The 26952-nt window shown below is 35.9% G+C and overlaps 1 protein-coding gene across 1 annotated transcript in view; it reads left to right on the forward strand.

The window, feature by feature from the left end:
- Window positions 1-26952, forward strand: part of LOC140434791 (uncharacterized) — a 66522-nt gene that overhangs the window by 10877 nt on the left and 28693 nt on the right. The window lies entirely within an intron of this gene.

Raw genomic sequence — 26952 nt, forward strand, 5'->3', positions numbered from 1 at the left:
ATCTTGGAAAACATGCCTGGTTTATTTAGATGACATAATCGTCTTGGGGGAGACATTCGAAGATCATTTGAGGAATTTAGAAAACGTTTTTAATCGACTTAAAGCTGCCCAATTGATGCTAAACCCCAAGAAGTGCCAGCTATTTCAAGGTAAAGTCAATTATCTGGGTCATATAGTCAGTAAAGAAGGAGTGGCCGTGGATAAGGGAAAAATCGATTCCATTAAGGAATGGCCAAAACCAACTGACAAACATCAAGTGAGAAGTTTTCTTGGACTATGTACTTACTACCGGAGGTTTATTAAGAAGTTTGCAGATATCGCTAAGCCATTAACGCGACTTACAGAGGAAGCAAGAGAATACCGCTGGGATATAGACTGCCAAAATGCCTTTGAAACGTTGAAAAAGCATTTAATAACAGCACCAATTTTGGGGTATCCACTGCCAGAAGGAGAGTTCATCTTAGATACGGATGCAAGTAACGTGGGAATTGGAGGAGTGCTGTCTCAGATTCAAGGAGGACAGGAACGAGTCCTCGGATATTTTAGTAAAGTCCTTTCAAAACCTGAGCGGAATTATTGCGTCACGAGAAGAGAACTTCTGGCAGTAGTGAAATCAGTAGAGCACTTCTATCAATACCTCTATGGAAGGAAGTTTTTAATCCGAACCGACCATGCCGCCCTTAAGTGGTTGATGCAGTTTAAGAATCCAGAGGGTCAGATAGCCAGGTGGATCGAACGACTCCAAGAATACGATTTTAAGATTGAGCACCGAGCCGGAGTTAGCCACAGAAACGCTGATTCTCTTTCCAGAAGGCCATGCCCAGCAGAGTGTCCCCACTGCAACAAAACGGAATCCAAGGAAGCAGCAGTGCTAAGAACGACGATTGTCAACGACGACTGGACGCCTACTAAGATAAGGGAAGAACAAGAGAGAGATCCAGTTATACAGAAAATCCGAAAATGGAAAGAGGAAAACCGTCGACCACCTTGGCAGGAAATATCAAACCTATGCTCAGTAGTTAAGACGTATTGGGCCCAGTGGGACTCATTTATCATCGAAGATGGCTTGTTTAAACGAGTCCTGGAAAATGATGACGGTTCAGAGAAGAGAAGACAGTTGGTGATCCCAAAGAGCAGAATAGCCGAAGTACTTCGTCAGTTACACGACAGTCCATCGGGAGGGCATTTTGGTGTAAGGAAAACCCTTCAGCGAATTCGGGAACGGTTTTATTGGATGAACAGTTCCGACGACGTAAAAGACTGGTGTAAGAAATGTACTATTTGTGCTACGAGTAACGGGCCTCACCGGAAAAGGAGAGCTCCTATGAGACAATATAATGTTGGAAGCCCGTTTGAAAGAATAGCTTTGGACATTGCAGGGCCATTTCCAGAAAGTGAAAATGGGGGCAAGTACATGTTGGTAGTAATGGATTACTTCACTAAGTGGGTCGAGATTTACGCACTTCCAGACCAGAAGGCCGCCACCGTTGCAGATAAGTTGATCCAAGAATATATCAGCCGATTTGGAGTGCCTTTGGAGATCCATAGTGACCAAGGCAGGAACTTCGAAAGTGATCTATTCCAAGGAATATGTGATAGACTAGGCATGAAGAAAACAAGAACTACCGCGTATCATCCGCAATCGGATGGTATGGTAGAACGAATGAATAGGACAGTTGGCAAGTATTTGACAAAGATGGTGTCCGATCATCAGCGAGACTGGGACCAATACCTTCCGTTCTTCACAATGGCCTACAGATCTGCTGTTAACGAATCAACGGGCCAGACACCAGCCAGAGTCCTATTCGGACGCGAAATGCGACTACCTTGTGATCTAGAATTTGGGTGTCGACCTGGAGAAGATGTAGCAGGTGAAGATTATGTGATCGAATTACGAAGAAGAATGGACGATGTACATGAGTTGGTCCGTTCCCACCTTCAGATCGCTAGCGACCGAATGAAGAAACGGTACGATACACAAGCCGAAAAGGGTTGCTTTAAGAAGAACGACAAAGTATGGCTGTATAATCCCAAGAAGCGAAAAGGTTGTTCTCCCAAATTGCAGCAGTTTTGGGAAGGTCCATACCTTATCATGGAGAAGATCAACGATGTCATCTACCGAATAAGCAAGATTCCGAGGGGAAAGCCGATGATAGTACACCATAACCGGTTGGCATCTTTCGAAGGTGACCACGACGTAGATGAAGAAGTGGAAGTAAACCAAGTCCAAGATGTGTTTGACCTCACGTTTGAGGAATTCATGGGTGCCTATGGAGGTACCGGTAAAGCGAGACATGGTGTTACCACTGAAGAAAAGCAAGATCTACTCGCGCTCCCCGATGACTACTCGCTGGCCCTTACCATCCCGGCCAGTATCAAAGACGCACCAGGGTTGGCATCCGTCTTTCGAAGGAAGTTTGGTCGAGTTGCAGAACTTCAATGCCAAGTGCCAGCTCCCGGTAAAACCTTGAAACTCCAAGATGCATCACGTTACCTTTTCTACCTGGTAACAAAAGACACTGCCCGTGACCAACCTACCTACCGAGATGTATGGGAAGCCTTACTTCAATTGAGAGGGCACGTACTAGAGTCCGACGTGCAAAAGTTAGCCATGCCAAAGTTGGAGTGCCGCCAATTAGATTGGAGGGTTATCCGAAATATGGTGGAGGAGATCTTTAAAGACACCGAAGTCCAGGTGTTAGTCTGTTGCAATCCGCATAGTTACTGGTGCGGAGAGAAAACCGTCCCTTGTCATTTTTATACAACTGGAAGTTGTAAAAGAGGGTCCAGTTGCCGATACCAGCATACCGTTCCAGTTCTAGCCCCGACAAGGTTCCAGGAGGAACCATCTTTTGAGAGGGGGGCAATGTTACGTAAAAATATGAGTCATAGTTTTAACCTGTAACATGTTTTTATTCTAATATGTTGTAGAGTTTACGAGAGGCATCTATTTACCTGAACGACCTTCCAGAAACGGTCGAGCCGATGTAAAAATACCCGTTTGCCTTACCGTTATAATTTCGCCGCTAATCGAGAAGGCTGTTCGATGATTCTAGCGTAAAGGCAATGGCATATATAAAGGACATTTTATTTGGAAGGAACAGTTAATTCTCAAGAGTCGCGCTCGCGATATTATTGTTACGCTCGCCTACTAATAAATTATTGTATATGTAGTGATAAATAAACTTATATAAATTATCGTGCCTTTTAATAAATTAAAGTAGGAACAATATAATAAATTAGTAAAGACATTATAAATTAAAGACATAACAATTAATAAATTCACAACAATAGTTATTTTAATAACTATTGTCTATGACGGGAAAGATTTTTGTTTTGGTTTAAAGCAGTGGCTATACCGTTCTGAGGAGACCTAAAGAGGTCGAAATACGTATAAGCGGCTTATCGCTGCCCTGTATCGAAACAAAAATCTAATACCGTCATTATGTTTTATTACTTTACTCCGTTTCACGAGTACCAGAAACTGAATTCACTACGAATTTTGACCATGATGAACGGCATGTGGAATGCAATTTTAGATTCCCTTGCCGAGTAATTTATCAACCTGTTTGCTTTTCAAGTTTTAGAAAGCACAGTGATAAAAATTTGAATTCGGTTTCGCCAGGTAGAAATCGTTTGATTTCTCTTTTTGTTTTTATATTTTTGATAGTTTTTTGCATTAGCTTTTTTGAGTGCTTGTTCAAAATATTTCAGAATACCACCTCAAATGTGTTATTTTTCCTTGCCATATAACTTTTCACTTGAATAGGTACAAATTCTATGTGGTTCAGTTCACAGTATTTAGAAGGAAGTTTAAGTGCTAAAATATTCCATTTTTATCATTTTATCGATAATGTATTTTACACAACGATGTTTGCAATAGCTCTTTTTTACCTTATCGTCTTTAAACAGTTTTTAGAAAGTTATTATAATTATTTAGAATTATTTTTCAAGCAGTTGTGGACAATTTTTAAGATAGTCTTGAATGATATGCAAACCAATTTTCACAATGTGTTACATGTGCTACAATGATCTGCTCAAAGTATTCCTCGGAAACATTAGCCTTTTTATTATCATCCTTGTAACCAACAGCGTGAAACCACTGAAATTATACTTAAAGACCATTTAGAAGGCTCTCCGCACTACTTGATGTTGATAGGTGATAGTGTTGATAGAATAGTCTTTTTCTTTACACGGATACTTCTATTTCCATAAACTTTCGTTTAGCCAGTGTTATAGCTTGTATCATACGATCCTAACATATTTCTCATTTATTAGTACTTAGACATAGACCTAGAATAGGAACTAGATATAGTATCAGATCACTACTCAGTAATAATGACGGTAAGCGATACTATGTTTATAAAGGAAGAGAACCCAATATTGCCTAACAAGACAACGGATTGGATAGTCTTGGTACAGAAATTAGAAATCAGAATAGAACTAAACTTGAAAGCTCAGCTTGAAAATAATTGAAGAGCTTGACCAATAAGCAGAGACATTATACAACAGGTAGCGTGGGTGTCATACTAAGTCAGTTAAAAGAAGGACAAAAGATAACCGAACTTGCCGAAATTACTGAACTGAGATAAGAATTATGGTTGCTGAAAAAAGGTGGCTGAGAAAAAAGGGCAGCAATGCAAAACAACTAAATAAAACCAGTTTTGTAAAAGATATAATCTTTTAGCGAAAGTCGCTATCGCTTTATTAAATTAAATGGCCAAATATATGGCCTAGGAGGACAAATTCGTTAAACTTCCCGTGCTCGAATCGGTATCAATAAAGTGTTATGATCATTTCGGCCTAGCCCAGCCTCATCAGACACTTTGGGCTGATACAAATTCAAACTCGGAAAGTCCAACGAATGTCTCCCAAAACTTCACTACAACAGTAGTTAGCTACAAAGGCGCCACCTGCTTTGGCGGCCGTGAACGAAAACGATATGATAATATCGTTTTCTGTATCCTCTGCGCTATGCGAAATGTGTAAAAGATATAATCTTTTAGCGAAAGCCGCTATCGCTTTATTAAATTAAATGGCCAAATATATGGCCTAGGAGGACAAATTCGTTAAACTTCCCGTGCTCGAATCGGTATCAATAAAGTGTTATGATCATTTCGGCCTAGCCCAGCCTCATCAGACACTTTGGGCTGATACCGTTTTCGTTCACGGCCGCCAAAGCAGGTGGCGCCTTTGTAGCTAACTACTGTTGTAGTGAAGTTTTGGGAGACATTCGTTGGACTTTCCGAGTTTGAATTTGTATCAGCCCAAAGTGTCTGATGAGGCTGGGCTAGGCCGAAATGATCATAACACTTTATTGATACCGATTCGAGCACGGGAAGTTTAACGAATTTGTCCTCCTAGGCCATATATTTGGCCATTTAATTTAATAAAGCGATAGCGGCTTTCGCTAAAAGATTATATCTTTTACACATTTCGCATAGCGCAGAGGATACAGAAAACGATATTATCATATCGTTTTCGTTCACGGCCGCCAAAGCAGGTGGCGCCTTTGTAGCTAACTACTGTTGTAGTGAAGTTTTGGGAGACATTCGTTGGACTTTCCGAGTTTGAATTTGTATCAGCCCAAAGTGTCTGATGAGACTGGGCTAGGCCGAAATGATCATAACACTTTATTGATACCGATTCGAGCACGGGAAGTTTAACGAATTTGTCCTCCTAGGCCATATATTTGGCCATTTAAAACCAGTTTTAATCAACTAACTCAAAATATAAGCAGAAAAATTTTAAAAAATAAACACGAATTAATAAACAAATTTTTAAGGGTGTTTACTTATAAAAAAGATAGTGATTACTTAATATGGAGAGCGACGAGGAGACTCAAGAAGACAATAAAACAAAATCCGTCCATTAGAAAATCTGATGAAGCATCAGCTAAAAGTAACTAAGAGAAAAATTACATATTTGCTGATCAATTTGTAAAATACTTTTAAAGCTCATGATTATATGCAATCTTAAATTGACAATTTTCCAACAATGAATGAAAATATTAGAGAAACAATGCAATTAGTAACACTTAAAAAAATTAAAACTGAAATGCTAAAAAACATTAATCCAAGAAACACACGGGGTATGACTTTATATCTGAAGAAAACTTGAAAAACATGTCCAGAAAAGCAATAGTATAAGCTATTAAATATATTTAATGCGTAGATTAGTTTCAAATACTTCCCAAGATGCTTACAGGTAGCGAAAATAGCAGAACAGTAGAACAGAAATAATAGCAGAACCCAGAAAACCATCAAATGAGGTAACATCATATCGGCCAATATCGTTACTGTCAGTGATTTGAAAATTGTTTGAAAAAGTTTTACAAAAAGTTAAAAACCTATAAGATTGATTGATTGGCGGTCAGACTAGTAGGACGTGTGTAGTGTCGCTCCGAAATTAAATTCCAATTTTGGGTGGTTTCGAGTGTAATCTGCATGCAAGTTAGTGTAAAGTGTGTTTGAAAGGGACCTTTATGTAAGTAAATAATCAGTTATCTGATTTTGAACTGTATTAAATTGATAGTTTTAATTGCCCTACGGATAAAAGTGAAACTTCTGAGTGGTCGAAACGAGTTGAGCTTTTTACGCTAGACGGGTGATTAAGAACGATAAACAATAATAATTATCAACAAAAACAATAGGTCTGTTATTCAGGTTTCGGTAAAACTATACAGAATTATAAAGGCTGAATTAATTTGCTGTTTTGATATTTATTGTATTTTGTATTTACAAGTGGTAGAAGTCGAAACTGATTAGGATCGAGAATAATTGATAAGATTTAACTGTAGAGGTAGGCGCGGCGCTTGTCGAGATCCGTAACCGTTATTTATAATATTTATATTTATAAATACTTTAATTACTTGAATAAGAAGAAAAATGGCGGATGGTAAGGTTGATGAAGATGGTAAAAGAAAAAGCAAAGAGGAGATAGATATATTTAGCAGGAGCAGAAAAGTGAGCCGAACGCCAGACAGGTCGAAACCAACAACGAATGAAACCAGCAGCCAGAACGAAATGATGGAACTAATGAGACAAATAGCAAGCGATAATAAAAAGAAAAACAACGACCTGGAAGAGATAAAAAATACAATGGGTAATATGATTGAGGAACTAAAAGAAATTAGGAAGGAAAATAGTGAATACAAATTGCAAATGAAAGAAATAATACGAGAAAATGAAAATCTAAAGAAAGAAATGACAGCGATGAAACAAAAAATAGATAAAATAGAAATAGCATTGGAAGCATGCCAGAAAGAAAAGAAGAAAAATAACCTAATTATGAGAGGCTTACCAATAGACACAATAGAAGCAGAGCAACTGGAGAACTTCATAGAAACAAAAATGGGAGTAAAATCAGAAATAAATAGGGTACAAAAGATAAATGAAACAATGTGTGTTATCGAATGTAAAAAATTCGAAGATAAAATGAAAATACTGAAAGCCAAGGGTAAACTAATAAACTATAAGCAACATAGAGTATATATAGAATGTGACCTAACATTAAAAGAGATAGAGATACAAAGAAATCTTACGAAGATAGCAGCAGATGAAAAGACTAATGGAAAAAGGACAAAAATTGGATATGGTTTCATAATTATTGAAGGCATTAAGTGGAAATGGAATCCAAAAAAAAGCCAGATAGAAAAAATAACATACAATACAGAACCAACTAGTTCAAAAAACTAGCTGAAGAAAACACAATAACGGACCGAGAAACAAAACAGGCACAGAACAGGGACATGAGCAGATCTAAAGATAATAACACAAACGGGAGTAAAAACAAATTGAAGTACAACTTAAACACAGAAAAGAACAAAACAATTTGGAAAATGGCATCATGGAATGTGAGAGGTATAAAGGGGAAGGAAATAGAACTGGGGGAAGAAATTAGAGATAAGAACATTGAAATAGTAGCTATAACAGAGACAAAGAAAAAAGGAAAAGGATCAATAATATTAGAAAACGGAATGTTACTAATATACAGTGGAGTGGAAGAAACGAAGAGAGCTCAGGCAGGAGTAGCGTGCATGATAAAGAAGGAGAGTATCAACAAAATAAAAAATTGGATATATTACAACGAACGTATACTAAGAGTAGACATAGATATGGATACAGAGGAAACCAATACAAACCTAATCATATGTTATGGACCAGATGAAGACGCAACAAAAAACGAAAAGAATGAATTCTGGGACAAATTACAAGAAGTGATAAATGATTGTACAGAGAAAATTGTGATCACAGGAGACATGAACAGTAGAGTGGGGAAAGAAACAGAAAAATGGAACAATGTCATCGGACCTTATGGGGAGGACAAACTAAACAAAAATGGAAAATTACTACTCGAATTCTGTCTAGACAATAACCTGGTGATTATGAACACACACTTCCAACATAAAAGGGTACACAAGATCACAAGAGAAGTCAAATCAAGAGACGAACAATCAATTATAGACTATACTATAGTGCAAAAAACAGAGAAGAACTGGATAAGAGACGTAAGGGTAAAAAGAAGTTATGAAATTGGTAGTGACCACTATCTACTAGAAACCACATTCAAAAGCAAAAGAAAAGAAATAAAAAGAAATGAGAACATATACAGAAAACACAAAGAAATAATAAAAATTTATAAACTAAGGGAAGAAACAACGAGAATAAGATACTCAGAAGGACTAGAGAAAGAGATGGATAATGAACATGAAATAACAGAAACAATAGAAGAAGAATGGGGAAAATTTAAAAATGCGATGATAAAAACAGCTAAATCAATATGTGGAACCACAAGAAATAACAACAGAGGAAAACGAACATCTTGGTGGAACGATGAAGTGAAAAGAGAAATAAAAGAAAAGAAGAAATTATGGAAAGAATACATCCAAGACAAAACACAACAAAAATATGAAAATTATAAGAGACAAAGAACAAAAGTTAAAGAGATAGTTAAAAAAGAGAAAAAGAAAAGTTGGGAAAAATTCGGGGAAAAAATGGAAGAAAACAGCACAGAAAACGTAAAATTATTTTACAGAAAACTGAAAAACCTAAGAAGCAACAAAGAAACGAAACTGAAACAAATAATGAACAAGGAAGGAACAATAATAAACGACGATAAGACAATAATGGAAAGATGGAAGGAACATTTTCAGCTGATACTGAATGGAAATCAAGCGAATACAATGGAGAAGGAAAGCCACAACAGGAGAGTATCCATGAGAAACACGGAAAATACAGAAACTATAGAAAAAGAAGAACTGGAAGAAGCAATAAGAAAGATAAAGATTGGAAAAGCACCAGGAAGCGATGAAGTAGCACCAGATATGATGAAATATATAGGAGTAAAAGCAAAAGAAAAATTGTTATACATATATAACCTAATATGGAAGAGAAAAGTAATACCCAGAGAATGGACAAATGCAGTAATTATACCTATATACAAGAAAGGAAACACAAGAGACTGTAGGAACTATAGAGGTATATCACTACTATGTATAGCAGCAAAAGTATACGAAACCATAATAGAAAGGAAAATTAGAAAAGAAATAGAACATAAATTAGAGGATGTACAAAGTGGATTCAGGAAAGGACACAACACACAAGACCATATATTCACCATGCAACAAGTAATAGAAAAAGCCTTAAAGAAAAATAAAGAAATACATCTGAGCTTTATAGATATGGAAAAAGCATTCGACTCAGTCAAAAGAAAAAAAATATGGGAAAGCCTAAAGAAGAAACAAGTAAGTGAAGAACTGATAGAAGCAACAAAGAGTATATACATGAAAACAACAAATACAGTAAGAATGTTAAATATACAGTCAGAACCATTTCAAACAACCCAAGGAGTTAGACAAGGGGGAAGTCTCAGCCCAGTACTATTCATAAATGTAATAGATGAGATAGTGAAAGAATGTAAGAAAACATTCAAGAAATACGGCATCGGTTGTAACAGAATGCAAATGATAAATGCTGAGATGTGTATATTTGCAGACGACATAGTATTAATTGCGGAAACTGCAGAAAAACTGAAATACAACTTAAAGAAATGGAACCTAGAAGCAAGCAAATACAACTTAAACGTAAACAAAGAGAAGACTCAAATAATGAAAATATCAAGGAAACAAGGGACGGAAGATCAAATAGAAGTAATGATAGACCAACAAAAAATAATACAGACAAATTCATACAAATACTTAGGAACAGTAATCAACAAGAAAGGAGACATCGAGGATGATCTTAACAACAGAATGGAAAACACAGGAAAACTATTCCAAGCACTAAATAGAGGATTCCTTAATAACAAAGAAATATCAACAAAGACCAAGATGACAATATACAAAACAATATATAGACCTACAGTGACATATGGAGCAGAAAATTGGATATTAAACAAAAGACATCAGAGCAGAATTCAGGCAGCAGAGATGGAATACCTCAGAAGAACGATAGGAGTTAAAAGAACTGATAGAATCAGAAATAAAGAAATAAGAGAAAGACTCAAAATCAAACCGATACTCGAGTCAATCAAAGAGAAAAAATTGGCATGGTTCGGACATCTAACTCGGATGGACAATAATAGACAAGTTAAAAGAGTGTGGGACGCCAAACCAATAGGGAAGAACAGAAGAGGAAGGCCCATTAAAGAATGGAACAGTGACATCTCGCAGATACTACAGAGTAAGGGTAAGACTTGGCAGGAAGCAACACAGATGGCATCCAATAGGAAGGAATGGAGAAAGTTCGTTAAGAGCTAGGACACCTCAGAAGACTGTCAAATAGTGTAATGTAATGAATTGTATTTTAAACGGCCCAACACCTAAAGGTACAAATGGGTCTACTGATTAAGTAAAGTAAAGTAAAGTAAAAACCTATAATAGAACACAAATGTATTATCCCTCCAGATCAATTTGGGTTTGTAAATAATCACGCAATACTAAATCAGGTTCACAGAATCAGTGATCAAATAGAAAAAGCTCTAGAGAAAAAAAAAAGTATGTCTGGCAGTTTTTCTGCATGTTGCCCAGGTTTTTGACAAAGTCTAGCATAATGGGCTAGGATACAAACTGGATTTACTTTTGCCTGAAGAACATACTTAATTACTAAAATCGTATATTACTGAGAGATTTTTCAAAATAAAATATGAAGAATGTTACTCTAACTTGAGAACAATAAGTGCTGGAGTACCCCAGGGCAGTGTTTTAGATCGATTACTACATCTTCTGTACACCTACGGTATACAGAAGTAAAAGTTAAATTGCAAGAGGTACTCAATGAGGTTAATGCATAGACCAAGCAATGGCGTCTAAACTCAATGGGACTATATCAATACATGTAGATTTCACCAATAGAAAATAAATAAGACACCGATAGTATTAAATGGTACTACTATACCATATGCCAATACAGCAAAATATCTGGGCATGAATCTAGATGTCAGGCTAAAATGGAAAGAACACATTAAAAAGAAAAAAAAAAGAAAATTAAACATTAAACATAAAAAATTGCACTAGCTCCTTGGAAGAAAATCGCAGCTGTCAATACATATTAAGCTCATGATAAATATTTATAAAGTACTGAAGTCGGTATGAACATATGGCATACAGCTCTGGGGATGTGCCAGTGCGATTAACAGCAAAATTATTCAAAGTTCAGAATAATGTACTGAGGGACATTGTAAATGCTCCCTGGTACATACGAAGTAATGACCTATATATAATGAAATGGCTGCAGATGTGATTAAAGTATTTGCAAAGAAGCGTGAAAACAGACTTTATAACCATGTAAACGTAGAGACCATTCAACTCCTGGATCAGAATAGAATAGTGAGAAGATTCAAAAGAACTAAAGCTTTGGAGTTAGTGTAAAACCTATTTAGTGCAAATAGTTTATGTCTGAAAGTTTTGTGCGCGTTAAGTGCTATGTACAAGGCGTTAAAAAAAATAAGAAACACCATTGGGGAGATCTCAATAAACATCAGTTTTAAGATTTTAATAGAAAAATGTTGCTCGTTAGTCTAATATTTTGTGTCTAGTTGTAAATAACCAAGTCACCGCTTAGGTGTTTCTTTTTAATAAAAATAAATTAGTAATGAAGGGTACGATTGTCTATTTATATTTATTTGTAAATGTATCTTTACCGCAAAAAATCGAAACTTTGTTAAACGTCTTTTATTACCTCATAAATCTTTTTTATTACCATAATCTATTTTTATTAATTCAGACCCTTTGAAAAATATTATTTACATAATATGTGATAATACGCCTAAGTAAAGGAGAATTGACTCTCTCTCTCTCTATGTCTTTCTCTATCTCTCGCTTTATTTTTCTCTTCTTCTCACTCATACTTCCTGTCGCTCAATACCAAGTCAAATTTAATTATTTAAAAGTATTTTGTTTTACGTATTCTTATGATGATTATTCTTTCGATGATTTTTTCTTTTGTGATATTTAATTACGCCTGGCTTTAAACGTATATTTTAGATTTCTGTTGCTTATTTTTATATCTTTTATTTTTGTGTTTGTGTTTGTTTTCTTTTGTGTTTTACCTAGTTTACTAGATTTTTTTTGTTGTTTTTAGAACAATTTTTTGATAAGGTTCATATTATTTGTTCCAAGTTCTATAGGTCTTTTAGTTTTTAAATTTCTTTTTCATCTTGTGTATTATATTATTGATTAATTATAAAGTATTATCGATACCGATTGTTTATTCATATTTGACATATGGATTTGCATAATTTATTTTGAGTTATTGTTGTAAATTCTCATTGACGATTATTATTTTGAATGAGATTTGTCAGATAGGGTCGTTATAGATAACGAGATGCGTCATACAGATTTAATTTTTTAATCTACGAAATAATGAGTAGTATTGTATTTAAATTTTGCTATAAAAAAATAAATAAAAAATATGACAACGTAATCAGTTTTCTACTTCTCAAAACAATTTTAAAAATTCACGGCAAAAATTGTAAATTGCAATTTAGAGTCAAATGTTTTATGAAAGTACTGGAAGTAGAAAAAAGTTTTTTTTACTTCCAGCACTAGCTACCTACGCTCAGGAAGCGTAACTACCTGACTTGATAATGGCAATTGCGACCTTGCCGAAACGTCATCAAAACAATGGTTCTTCTCAAAACCATACTTATTTAACGCTAAGTCGAACCCGGAAATTCATAGACAGCATATATAGCTCCCGCGTAAATTTCAATTGTGTACTATATGTTTAAGTAGTACTATAAATGTTAATATTCCTAAATGTTTCTCAGGTACAACCTAAGAAATATTTATAATAATAATTACCTCAATCGAATGTTCCAAATAATATTTTCTCACAATAAATGCAAGAATAAGTAGATAGATAGGGTTCCTTCTGGAGCGGAAGTGACGTCACACGTCGATCGTCAAGCGTACGTATCCTCATGGGTCAAGGCCACGCCCCCCTCGTGACGTAGGAACGTGCCTAGGGTCTCGAGGCCACGCCCCTCGACCAATGGTGACGTAGGAACGTACCTCGTGTCTCTAGACCACGCCCCTCGGCCAATGGTGGCGTAGGAACGTCCCCCCATGTCTTGCTGACCAATGGTGGACGTCCTCGTGACGTCGGAACGTGTCGTCGACCAATGGCAGCATAGCAGCGTCAGTTGTGGGAATAGCAACACCCCCAGCGACCAATGACAGCTCAGAATTTGAATAAACATCATAGAAATGGCGGTATAGCGATGAGGGACCAATGGTGACATAGTAACGCCCTCCTCGTGACGTCGGAACGTGTCGTCGACCAATGACAGCATAGCAGCGTCAGTAGTGGGAATATCAGGCCAATGGTGGCATAGTAACGCCCTCCTCATGACGTCGGAACGTGTCGTCGACCAATGACAGCATAGCAGCGTCAGTGGTGGGAATAGCAGGCCAATGGTGGCATAGTAACGCCCTCCTCGTGACGTCGGAACGTGTCGTCGACCAATGACAGCATAGCAGCGTCAGTGGTGGGAATAGCAGGCCAATGGTGGCATAGGAACGTCCCCCAATGTCTTGCTGACCAATGGAGGACGTCCTCGTGACGTCGGAATGTGTCGTCAACCAATGACAGCATAGCAGCGTCAGTGGTGGGAATAGCAGGCCAATGGTGGCATAGGAACTTCCCCCAATGTCTTGCTGACCAATGGTGGACGTCCTCGTGACGTCGGAACGTGTCGTTGACCAATGGCAGCATAGCAGCGTCAGTGGTGGGAATAGCAACACCCCCAGCGACCAATGACAGCTTAGAATTTGAATAAACAACATAGAAATGGCGGTATAGCGATGAGGGACCAATGGTGACATAGTAACACCCTCCTCGTGACGTTAGAACGTTTTCCTCGACCAATGATGCCACAGAAACGTGTCCTCGACCAATGGTGGACATCCTCGTGACGTTGGAGGCCAATGGTGTGCATCAACGGCCAATGAGAAAGACGTGCATCGACTAATGGTGGAGTCGTACCACAATATTAACGAAAAGACGCCCCCAGTCCCCCCCATTCCCCCGAAAAGACGCCCCCCCAATAATAACGAAGCTACACGTCAACGTAACCAATGAGAACGATGTTCAATCGCTGGTCGGTGACTGCGTTCTATGAATTGACAAAGAGAAGAAGACGAATGACAGACAAAGAGAGCCATTTTTCCTCGTATTTTTTTGTAATTAAAACCTACAACCATTAGCGTAAAACTTCTAAATTTTTTCAATTTATATTTTACGAGTTACCTCGTATATATTTTATCGATTACCATAATAACAAAAATTCGTTTATTTTTCAATTTATACTTTACATGATCAGTTGAAATCTTTATAAAATAGATCTTGCTACTGAGAATAATGACATCATCGGATACGCCGGCTATTAAAAATGTCTCACGCGATCACGATATATAGCCGGAAACACGTGCATATTCCAATTTCATTATTTAATGTGAGATAAAATATATTCGCATGGAGGCAGGAAGCAGGTGCACATTCCGTTGTATTTAATAATTAAGCCCGGCATGTGATGCATAAATGAATAGTCTTACGAAATATTGCGCAACATAGTTTTAGCGTGGGAGAGGCAGTTAGATAAAGAGCAGATGCACTACATATCGTCAGTTCAATTCTGATCATCCTTCAGACAAGTTGTGTGTTTTGTGCAGCGTCAGCAATTATACAAAGTACCGTTCGGAGAAGTTCTGTGTTTGTGAAGTGCCGGCAATTATATATACAAAAGTAAGTTTTATAATACTTAACCTTTTTTATATCATTTAGAATTCATCATTATCTTTACTAATTTCCAATTCTTAATAATTTTTCTGATTTAAACATTTTATTCAAATTACTTGGTTATATTCTCCGTTCTAAAAAAAAAATGTTTGTAAATAGTGCGGTATTTGTAATTTTTTGTTTCTATGAAAGTTTTGTTAGTTAAAACTATTTCATTGTTAAATTAAAAAATATACATATTATAATAGATAGAATTTTTGTAAAATAATATTGCTAGTCAAAGATATTTCACTGTTAAATTAAGAAACTGCTAGTCAAAGATATGTTACTGTTAAATTAAGAAAATACATATTGTTGCAGATGGACCTAAAAAAGATTAATGCATCCTCTCTGCTTACAGAGAAGAAAATCAAGACAATTAGAAAGCTGAACAGCCTACCCGTAGGAGTACCCCAGAAGATAATTGCGGCAAGAGAAGTCGATACGAAATTTGGGAAATCCATCCTTATTGAATTAGAAAAGGAGGTGACGTTCTTGCCGCAAAGGGTGGTTGAACTCTACAGGCCGCATTTGGAACATTTCAGCGAGGGAAAGTACAGCTTGGTGTTCCGAGGAAACGTTGCCAGTGGAAAGGTGCAGCCAGCCGCCTCGTTTGAAATAATAGAAAATTAGAGGATTAAGAAAATATTGGTGAGTTTTTCATTTATTGATTTATTGCTTTTTACTTAATCATGAGTAACATTGGTGATCTTAGTAGTGACATTGTACAACATTTAATTCAAGCGCGTGATGTTTTGTTTCGAAATTATACACCGCGAGAAGCGAATATTTGGTTAAATCACATTAAAAGGCATTTGACTTTGTTTACTAAAGCGATTCGGTGTGGGGACTTGGAATTAGCTAAATTACGGCAACTACAGACAAACGCGGGGCATTTAAAGACAATTAAATCGGAAATTCAAAATTTCGGTCTTCGCGTGGGTGGTGGAATTACTAAACATCGTCGGGTTAAATGGGAAGATGTAAATTCCGCATTCAAGAGTAGAATCAGAACAGGTATAATTATTAATCTAGGACACAAAGATTTAATGCAATTTTTCGGGGATTGTTTTAAGTTATTTAGAATTCGAATTAAAAACATTTAAAAAAAATAAAATATGATAAAATGTAATATGACATTATGTGGAGAATTTAATAGAAAATCAAATCAAGGAGGTGATTTTCTCCACTAACCAATTTAAATATTTTAATACCAAAAACGAAGCCATAGACGCAGGAACGGACTTGGTTTTATGGTTTCACACAAACATAGTCGATAAATTAATGTCTAAGCTATCGGAATTTGAAGAAACGGGATCAGGGTGGGCTTTGAAAAAAATAGTTTCTTTAGAAGTCAATATAAATAAATATGAAGTGGGAAATGGAGCTACGTCGTTCATTAGACTACCAGAACAAATCCAAAAGAAGCACGCATGTATTAATATCAAAAACGATGATGAAGCATGCTTTTTTTGGAGCATAGTTTCAGCGATTTATCCAGCTAAATGCAGTTCAGATCGTACATCTTCATATCCACATTATGCGACTGTCTTAAATATCGATGGGCTAGAGACACCTATGACTATAAAGGGTATTTCAAAATTTGAAAAGTTAAATAATATTTCTGTAAACGTGTACGGGTTAGAAATGAATGTTGCTAAAGAGAGAACATTTTACGTAACAACGCCGGTAAGGCTATGCAAAACCAAATTAACTAAACATGTAAATTTATTGATTGTACAAGATAAATATTTTCCAAAATTGAATGACTACGAAGCACCTATGGCTCACGATGAATCTGTAGAAATTAAGTATCATTATTGTATGATTAAAGATATGTCTCGACTTATGTCCAGGCAGTTAAGTAAGAAACGTAATAAAAAATTTTTATGTGATAGGTGTTTGAATTATTTTAGTAGTTTTGATAGATTAAATGATCATGCAAAATACTGTGAGAAAATTAATGAATGTAAAGTTTCTTTTCCATCATATCAGAATGTTGAATTTAAAAATCATATTTATAAACAAACAACTCCTTTTGTAGTCTATGCCGATTTTGAGTCAATGTTGAACAAAGTTAAAAATAGTCCATTAAAATGCAAAACAATTAAGTATCAGCAGCATAAAGCCTTTAGTGCAGGTTATTACGTAAAATGCTCTTACGATGAATCTCTATCGTTTTACCGAAGTTACGCAGGTGAAGATTGCATGGAGTGGTTTGCCAAGGAAATGACGTTGTTGGCGGCATTTGTGCAAGGAAAAATTAAAGATATTGTACCTATGAATGTCACACCCAGTTTTAATGCATCTAATTGTCACATTTGCGAAAAAACGTTTTCACATAAGGATGTAATTGTTCGTGATCATGACCATTTTACCGGAGATTTTCGAGGATTCGCACACCAAGTGTGTAACTTAAATTTCAAAAAACTTTTCGTTGTCCCAATTTTTTTTCATAATCTTAGCGGTTACGATTCGCATATGATGATTAGAGATCTTGCGAAAAATGGTAGTATCAGCTTACTACCAATAAATAAGGAAAAGTATATTTCATTTACAATATACGATTCTGAGGTCAGTATTAAGTTGAGGTTCGTTGATTCACTGAGATTTTTAAATTCATCATTGGACAAGTTGGCTGCCACATTGCAACCTGAGGATTTAAGATATTTAGCTAGCGAATTTCCAAATACCACTCCCGAACAAATGGAATTATTGAAACGAAAAGGCATATTCCCGTACGAATATATTGAGTCTTTCAATAAATTGAATGAAACGCAACTACCATCAATTGATAAATTTTACAGCTCATTATCGGGTGAACACATCTCCAAAAATATGTATCATCATGCTCAGAATGTTTGGCAGTCATTCGGTATTAAAAATATTTTGGAATATAGTATGTTGTACATGAAAACTGATATTATGTTACTGACTTGCATTTTTGAAAATTTTCGACAAAAATGTCGAAGTACATACAGTCTTGATCCTGCATGGTACTATACCATGCCTGGATTTTCTTGGGATGCAATGCTTAAATATACTGGATGTAAACTTGAACTGCTGAATGATATCGATAAAATCATGTTTATTGAGAAAGCTATCCGAGGTGGTATAAGTCAAGTAAGTAATCGGTATTCTGAGGCAAATAACAAATACATGCATAATTATGATCCATCAAAGCCTAGTAAATATGTGCTATATTTAGATGTCAACAATTTGTATGGTTGGGCAATGTCTCAATTCTTACCATATGGGGGTTTCGAGTGGGTCGATACCAATATTGATGTCTTGTCTATTCCTGACGATGGAGATACAGGATACATACTACAAGTGGATTTGGAATACCCAGAACACTTGCATGACTTACATCGAGATTTACCGTTTTGTTGCGAACATCGTGTGCCACCAAGAAGTAAGCTTCCAAAACTTATGACCACCTTGTACCATAAAAAAGAGTACACTTTGCATTATCGCAATCTAAAACAAGCTCTGAATGCAGGACTCAAACTAACAAAAATCCATAAAGTGTTGAAATTCAAACAGAGCGCTTGGCTTAAGCCATATATCGATCTTAATACAAAATTGCGAACTGCAGCAACTACAGCATTTGAAAAAGACTTGTACAAGTTAGCCAACAACGCCATATTTGGTAAAACGATGGAAAACATTAGGAAACATCGCATTGTAAAACTTGTATCAAAATGGGATGGAAGATATGGAGCGAAAAATTTGATTGCTAGTCCAAGATTTCATAATAGAACTGTGTTTAATGAAAATTTAATGGCAATCGAACTTAACAAAACAGAGCTCATTTTCAACAAACCATTGTACATCGGCATGTCAATTTTAGATATATCCAAAGTGTGTATGTACGATTTTCATTATAACTTTATGCTGCCATATATGGGAGTTGAAAATTGTAAGCTAATGTATGGGGACACTGATAGTTTTATCTATGAATTAAAATGTTATGACGTTTACAGAGATGTTATTAAAGCAAATTTATCCAAATTCGATACATCAGACTATTCTGAGAATAATATTTATGGAATACCTCAAGTCAACAAAAAAGTTCTCGGAATGATGAAAGATGAGGCAAACGGTCGCATTATGACTCATTTTGTCGGACTTAGATCTAAAATGTATTCGTTTAAGATTAGTACGACGGATGAGGATCGAAATGCATTGTGGGATAAATACAAGAATAATATGGATGATGCAAATATTGAAAGACTTGCAAATAATTTAGGCGTCACAAAAAAATCTAAGGGTGTAAAATATTCAACGGTAAAAAATGACATTACTTTCGATGATTATGTTAAGTGTTTAAACGAATTTACAACTAAAAGTGTATCCCAATCAACGTTTCGTTCCTACGCCCATGATCTTTTTACAATAACACAAGAAAAAATTGCATTAAGTCCGTATGACGATAAACGTTACTTGCAACAAAATTCTCATGACACTTTACCTTGGGGTCATTATGAAACCACAATGATTGAGTAAAAACAAAAATTAATAAATGAAAACATAACCAATTTTTTTATAGCTTTATCAATCTCCACACGAAAATGGACTGGCTATTTGTTAAATGAATATGTAGAATGATAATTGTAATTTAGTGAAAATCAACATTTGTAATTATTATAAGTAGAAAATAAAAACTCTAAAAAATATACATTGTTTTCCTGTAATTTTAAGTCTCAGCTTATCTTTTACAGCGTTGTGAGACATTCAACGTGAAAATAAAAAAAGACATGTTTGCATAAATAGCATTTATTTTGATTATTACATAAAATCATTTACAACTTTAATTTTATAATAATATAAATATTCTCTTAAAGCATTACTTAACAAAGAGTCTGTGGAAATTTCGCAAAACGCAGTTAGAGCTTCAAGTGGTCCATATAAACTGCTTCTGCTGCAAAAGTTTGATTGTATCAAATCGATAACATTTCTATAATAAGCATAAAAGTGTAAATTATCCAATAACGATACACGATGACACACCAGACTGCTGTTTACTTCTAGGATTTGGTTGACATCACTTTCATCTAGATAGTATTCCAGACCATGCTTTTTAATAACAAGGAACTTGGTTGAATCATACACTATTTGTTTAATTTTACAATAGTCTCCACACTGAAACTCGATAGGATTGTAATCATCTTGAGAGGTGCTGTTAAAGAAATCGCAAATCTTCTGCTTAAAAATTCCGATTATATCATCCCACTCGAACGTGTTTAAACTAATTCTTGCATTCTTGTTGTGCTGACACAAAATAATGGCTGATGAGAAATGACGAGCTGGAGAAAGGCCAACTTTGATTATACAGTTGACAAGCGGAAAGGATGCTTCTAGTAAATAATATGGTTCATTTTTGGCTGCTTCTTCGAATTTCGCCAAAACTCCATCTAATTCAGCATCATAATCGATATCATCTGATGGTGAAGCAGCAGCTACCACCATATCGTCTGATGAACTATAACCACTATCTTGAGAACTCATATTGATGAACTGGCAGGAACAACTGGGTATGAGCTTGCAGCATTTATGAAATTTATACTTTTTGTCACCCCCCACTCATTTAGTGTATATCTACGCGGTGTATGTAAAAGTAGATCCTAAATGATATCTTTAACGTTAATCCAACTATTATGGCTACTATCGAATCCCAACCATTGAACATACATCTTATTTCCACGTCTGCGCAGTACTTTCTCTACTAAATATATGTCTTTATTTTTTGTTTTCTGTAATTCTTCTTCGTAGAATGCTCCTTTGATAGGTGCTCCAGTCATATCTTCAATCAAGTATGTTGTGGGATTCGTTATTTTAATTTCAGTAATTTTAAACAGTTCTGTTGTCCAATTCGGTTTATATCCCTTATCGAAAATGTGTTTATTTTTACTAATGCGAACCACGTCACCAACTTTCAATTTTCTTGGACCGGCAATTTTCAAGTGAGTATAATATTATTAGTATTTTCGTTAGATTTATTAACATCAATAGGTCTAAGTCGAATTTTGCTGTGTTTCGTGTTGTTGTACTCTTTTGTAATTTGAGGCAAGATATCAATCCATTTGTAAGTTCCATTAAGACTGAAATACTTGTAAAGTTTTTCCTTCAATGTTCGAATAACTCGTTCACATATGGCTGCTTTTTTAACACTAAAGGTATTATAGTGATTAATACTATGCTGTTTCATGAGATTTTGAAACTTGGAATTAAAAAATTCTGTGCCTTGGTCTGTTTGTAAATTTTTCGGACATCGTCGAGTATGAGCGAGAATATCCGAAAATGTTCGAGTAATTTCCTCACCTGTTTTCGTCTTTAATGGTCGAGTCCACACAAACTTTGAAAAACAATCAATTACAACAAGAATGAGCTTGTAAGATTTATTTTGACTGGCATAAGGCCTCATCTCAGCAAGGTCCATTTGCCACAAATCGTCTAGTCCTTTAATGATTGTTCGTCGACGAGGATAATTTTTTCGTACAGGCTTGTGTAGCTCGTTAACTAGTTGTATCTTCTCCTCGGTAAATGCCATGTCTAGCTTCCAACGATTCGATTCTTTGAACTAACGCTAATTCGTTGTTCCGTTAGCTTTATAATGTAAGAGGTAATCTTCCATTACATTAAGACGCTCATCTAAATCATGTGATTTAAGATCCGCCGTTTTAATCTTTTTTTCTATTTCCAACGTTTTCATCATAATTTGTGCATTTTGGTTGGCGGCATCTGTAATATTCTTCGTCATTTCTTGTTTAAATATATCAAGATCATTTTTAAATTCATGCATTTGTTTTGATAAATCAGATATTTTCGAAGCAGTCATTTTATTCTCATCAGACAACTCGTTAACTTTTTTACTTAAATTAACTTCTATTTTACTAATGGAGTTTGAGATTTTTTGTTCGAGTTGAGTATCTTTTTGAATTCTATTTTTTTGTATCAAATTAATCTCTTTTCTTAGAAAAGTTTTCGCACGAACAATGCTGTCATCTACATATTTCTTATTGGAAAGATGATTACCTGCTACAGGAGGATCTCGTGTAATGTCTTTATGTACTTCATGTATCTGGTTTTGTAAATCCAAAATGGATTGCTTTAAGCCTTCACGTAGCTTTTTAACAACTTGTTCATTAGAACGGTAATGATGACGACCAAACTTGTCAACACTCATGTTGGAAATGATGTTCCAATAATCCAAACATTAATATATAATATCTGCTTCACGTAATTCGTTGATAATGGCAACAATTTCGTTATTGTGAGATGTGTTTCCTGCTTCTTGGGAAGCAACCAGCAATTTGAGTCTGTCGCATAGTTCGTTTGGATCATCCCAATATACATATTCAATAGGATTATCGTTGTAGATCAAATGAGAATTATCGACGAGCCCTGACCCTTTGGAGCTAGATGGTGAAGATAACGATGTTCGAGGAGACGTTGTCATCGATGATGAACGAGTCGTTTTTGCTAAACGAACAAGACCTTCGAAAGGTTGTCTCTTTAATGCAGTAGATCGAGTTTTCGGTGGCGATTTCTTTGTTGTTTCATCGGTAGGTTTAAATAGCGGTTTAATAATATGATGATATTTTTTCCCAGTTGCACCTTTAAGACGACCTTTGGAATCCAGATGAACTTCTGTACTATTTAATAAACTTTTATAGTGCTTTAAATCTGTATCATTATAATCTTCAGGGTTATCATAGAAAATTAGTTGGTATAGACCTGGCGTTCCCGGCACCCATCCTCCTTCCCCACTACCATCACTGATAACTTGTATACTACCTTTGTTTTTGTTAAAGTTTATTCGTCGTTTACCCAACATCCAGCCAATTTCATCATTGTAAATAGGTCCGTAGTTTTTATCAATTTTATTATCTTTCATCCAAAATTCTTTTATATACTTATGGCTCATTGGAGGATATTGCTCGATATATTCATCAATAGCCTCTTTCGAAACATTATTAGGATCAAATATATCATGTTCGTTAACTTGATCGATTGATACTGCATCGGAAAATACATCGTCATCTCTGGCTTCTTTTTTTATCTCTTCCTCCGTTTTCACCTCTTCTTTTTTAACGTGTCTAAGCTTGTTATTAATAGCATGATGCAACGTTTTTGACGATTGCGCAATATCTGTTAGAGGTTTAGCTATGGGCTTAAAGAGTTTATTTAGCGACTCATCTTGTTCTGTTTTACCTAACTTTAATGCCAAATACTTTTTGCGAATGACACGAGCTAGTTCGGCAACTTTACGCGTGCGCGCAGCTACCTCTTTGTCTGACATATTGTTATACAATGCGTGTTTTTCGATCATACCTACAGTTTTATAAACTTGTCGAAACCTTTACGATATCGTCCGTTAGAAATATCGAAATCCTTAACAATGACGAATGTACCGTATTTGTCCTTCCAACATTCGGAACAAAATTGTTTAAATTGCTCAAATGTCATATCAGGTGATACGTGGTCATCAAAGACGTGTTTCAAATTGAGCTCATCTTGCTTAAACAATACAATAAGATTCGCATTATCACGTAAAAGTTGTTTGCCTGCTCGACTGTATGATTGACATAGGTATGCACAATCAATGTCTTTATGTCTACCCATACAGTAATATTCACGTATTGTTTGTTGTGGATCCGTTGATACGTCATCAAATATGAATATTGAGTTTGGTTTAGCTTTACTTGGGCTTATAACATCATCATTATCTTTAAATGGAAAATAACCTACTTCTTTCACAGACTCCAACACTTCCTTCAAAAATTGATACTTGGGCTGAAACAACGACTTTGAATAAACGTAAACATTTTTGAATTTAGCGCCATTCAGGTCAAAAAGTAATGCCAACATAACATTAGTTTTTCCACATCCGCTTGGACCACATATGATAGCACGAAATGAATGTGGTAGCAATGCACCATGTTTGCTGGTTCTTGTCACGTTGTCGACAAAATCCAAGTTTTCCACTGCTAGTGTCTTGTCTTGTTGAATGACCTTCATCTTGTGATTGAGATGTATTTTGTACACATGGTTATATAAAGACATTTTTCAAAAAGCGATTCATTTCAATGTTGATCGTTCAAGGTGAAGGAGTGTTGAATTCTCTGATCAATAGTCTACCGTTTGAATTGCATGCTCCTGGTTACCAATATCTAGGACCTGGAACTAAATTACAGAAACGTCTAGCTCGTGGAGATCCGGGGATAAATCCGTTAGATCGAGCTGCGAGAGATCACGATCTCGCATATTCCCAAAGTAATTCATTGAAAGATCGACATAAAGCAGATTGGGTGTTGGAAAATAAAGCGTGGGAACGAGTTAAAGCAAAAGACGCATCTTTGGGTGAAAAAACCGCTGCCTGGTTAACTACTACAGCAATGAAAGCTAAACGAAAACTGGGTATGGGTATGAAACGTGGTAAAGGTGTTGGTTCATTTAAGCGACATGTGTTACAGCCAATTATCAAAACATTGAAACGTGCTCCTCCGTCACCAAATCTGCGTAAATCCGCTCTACTTGCACTTGCAGCAGCTAGAACAGCCGTTAAGAATGTAGGTGGGAAGAAAAATGTACGTGTTCCAAGAATTATTCCATTTGAACCAAAATCTGGTGGGATTTTACCTTTAATCCCAATCTTTGCAGGCCTATCAGCTCTCGGAAGCCTCGCTGGGGGCGCAAGCGCGATAGCGAAAACTGTTATCGATTCAAAGAATGCTCAAAAGAAACTAGAAGAAGATAAACGTCACAACAATGCAATGGAACATCTAGGCAAAGGATTATACCTGCGAAAAAACGCTAAAGGTGGCTTTGGATTATATTTAAAAAAGACAAAAAACTTCCGCTGAAGCTACCTAATAGGCCTTTAACCAATGTGGATTTAAATAGATTTGTTAAACTACTTAAAATTTCAAATTTCCGCGGCGTGTTCATGCGAGATAATTTACCACGTAGCCCTCGTAAACATGAATGTGCTATTATTAATCTCGACATTTCCACAAACCCCGGTACACATTGGGTAGCTTACAGAAAGATAAACAACGATATAGAGTACTTTGATTCATATGGTTGCTTGAAACCACCGCGAGAACTAGTATCCTACTTGAACGGTGGAAGAATTTTCTACAATAACGACCAATATCAAAGTTATAACCAAATTAACTGTGGACATCTTTGTTTAAAGTTTCTCTACAATGGAACCATCTAACGATATATTGAGAAGTGCCATTTGCATTTTTATGAAAAATATAACGAGCGTTGTTTGGTATGAACTACCTCAAGATATTCGTCGCGCACTAGAAGATTATTTACCCTGCAAGAAAGACTATGATAGACATGAATGGAGTGATGTTTGCGGCATGTATATGGAAAGTAGATGTGTATTTTGTAATGTGTCATATTATGAGAAAAATTTGTAACAGTATAAGAATAAATAAAGGAATTTTTAACATATTTTGCTATTTAATTTCATACACCTATTCAAATGTATCAGTCATGTCTCGATTGTTGACCTTGACAAGTACTTCCAACGAGTTTTCGTTTACTCCTCAAGTACCTCTTGTGCTTGACCCTAACCGACAGTATTATGTAGCAGTGTTGGGATTTCATACATTTAATTCGATTCCAAACATCGATGGCGAAAAGTTTTACTACTACGAGAAAAATGATCGAAAAAAGTTGTGTAGCATCGATATTCCGTCTGGATCTTATGAAATTACCGATATCGAAACGTATATTTATAACGCATTAATCGATAAATATAATTCGATTCGAGATAATGAGTTCATCTTAAGACCCAACAACAATACGCTCAAGTGTGAAATCTTTAGTCAAGATCATGCTGTTACTTTCGAGAAAGATGACAGTCTCGGCAAAATATTGGGTTTCTCATCAAACAGAATATTGGTGCCAGGAAAAATGCATTCTTCGGACCAACCTGTAAACATTATAAAAGTATCGAGCCTACTTTTTGAATGCAACATTACCGAAGGCGCCTTTTACGAGGACAGACCTGCGCACACCGTTCTACATTTTCCGATAAGTGTTGATCCTGGTTTCTCTATTGACGAACGTCCTCATAATCCTATATACATACCAGTAAGCAATAGCATACGTGAAATTGCCAACATTACCGTTAGCGTACTCGATCAAGATTTAAGACCAGTCAACTTTAGAGGAGAGAAAAGTACACTTCATTTGGATTTTAAGGAAACGATATAGATGGGTTTAATTATAAAACAAAGCTCTACGCATCAATATCCATTAGTCTCACGCAAATCTTACAAGCGACGTGACGTGTCTGCTGTCAATAAAGCCTTTCTTGTTTCCATTGGATTACAGCTAAAAGATGTCAAAACGTCAATACATTCGACGACAGGTTCAGGAACCTCAACCAGCTATTTTAGATCTGTACCAGAAACCTCAGTTCGACGATACTATTAGAAAAGAAGAATTTCGTACATATACACCTTACATCAAGTCATTTAATAATAGCGACGTTGTCGAGTTTATCATCAATCAATCAGATGCATTTTTTGCCATACACGAAACACTTTTGGAAATTAAAGGAAGTATAAAGAAAGTGGGTACTGGAACTGTTTCTCTTGCACCGAATGCTGGAGCCTTCTTGTTTGATACATGTACATACATCCAA

The sequence above is a fragment of the Diabrotica undecimpunctata genome, chromosome 2, assembly GCF_040954645.1.
Source record: "Diabrotica undecimpunctata isolate CICGRU chromosome 2, icDiaUnde3, whole genome shotgun sequence".
In the NCBI taxonomy this organism is placed as follows: Eukaryota; Metazoa; Arthropoda; class Insecta; order Coleoptera; family Chrysomelidae; genus Diabrotica; species Diabrotica undecimpunctata.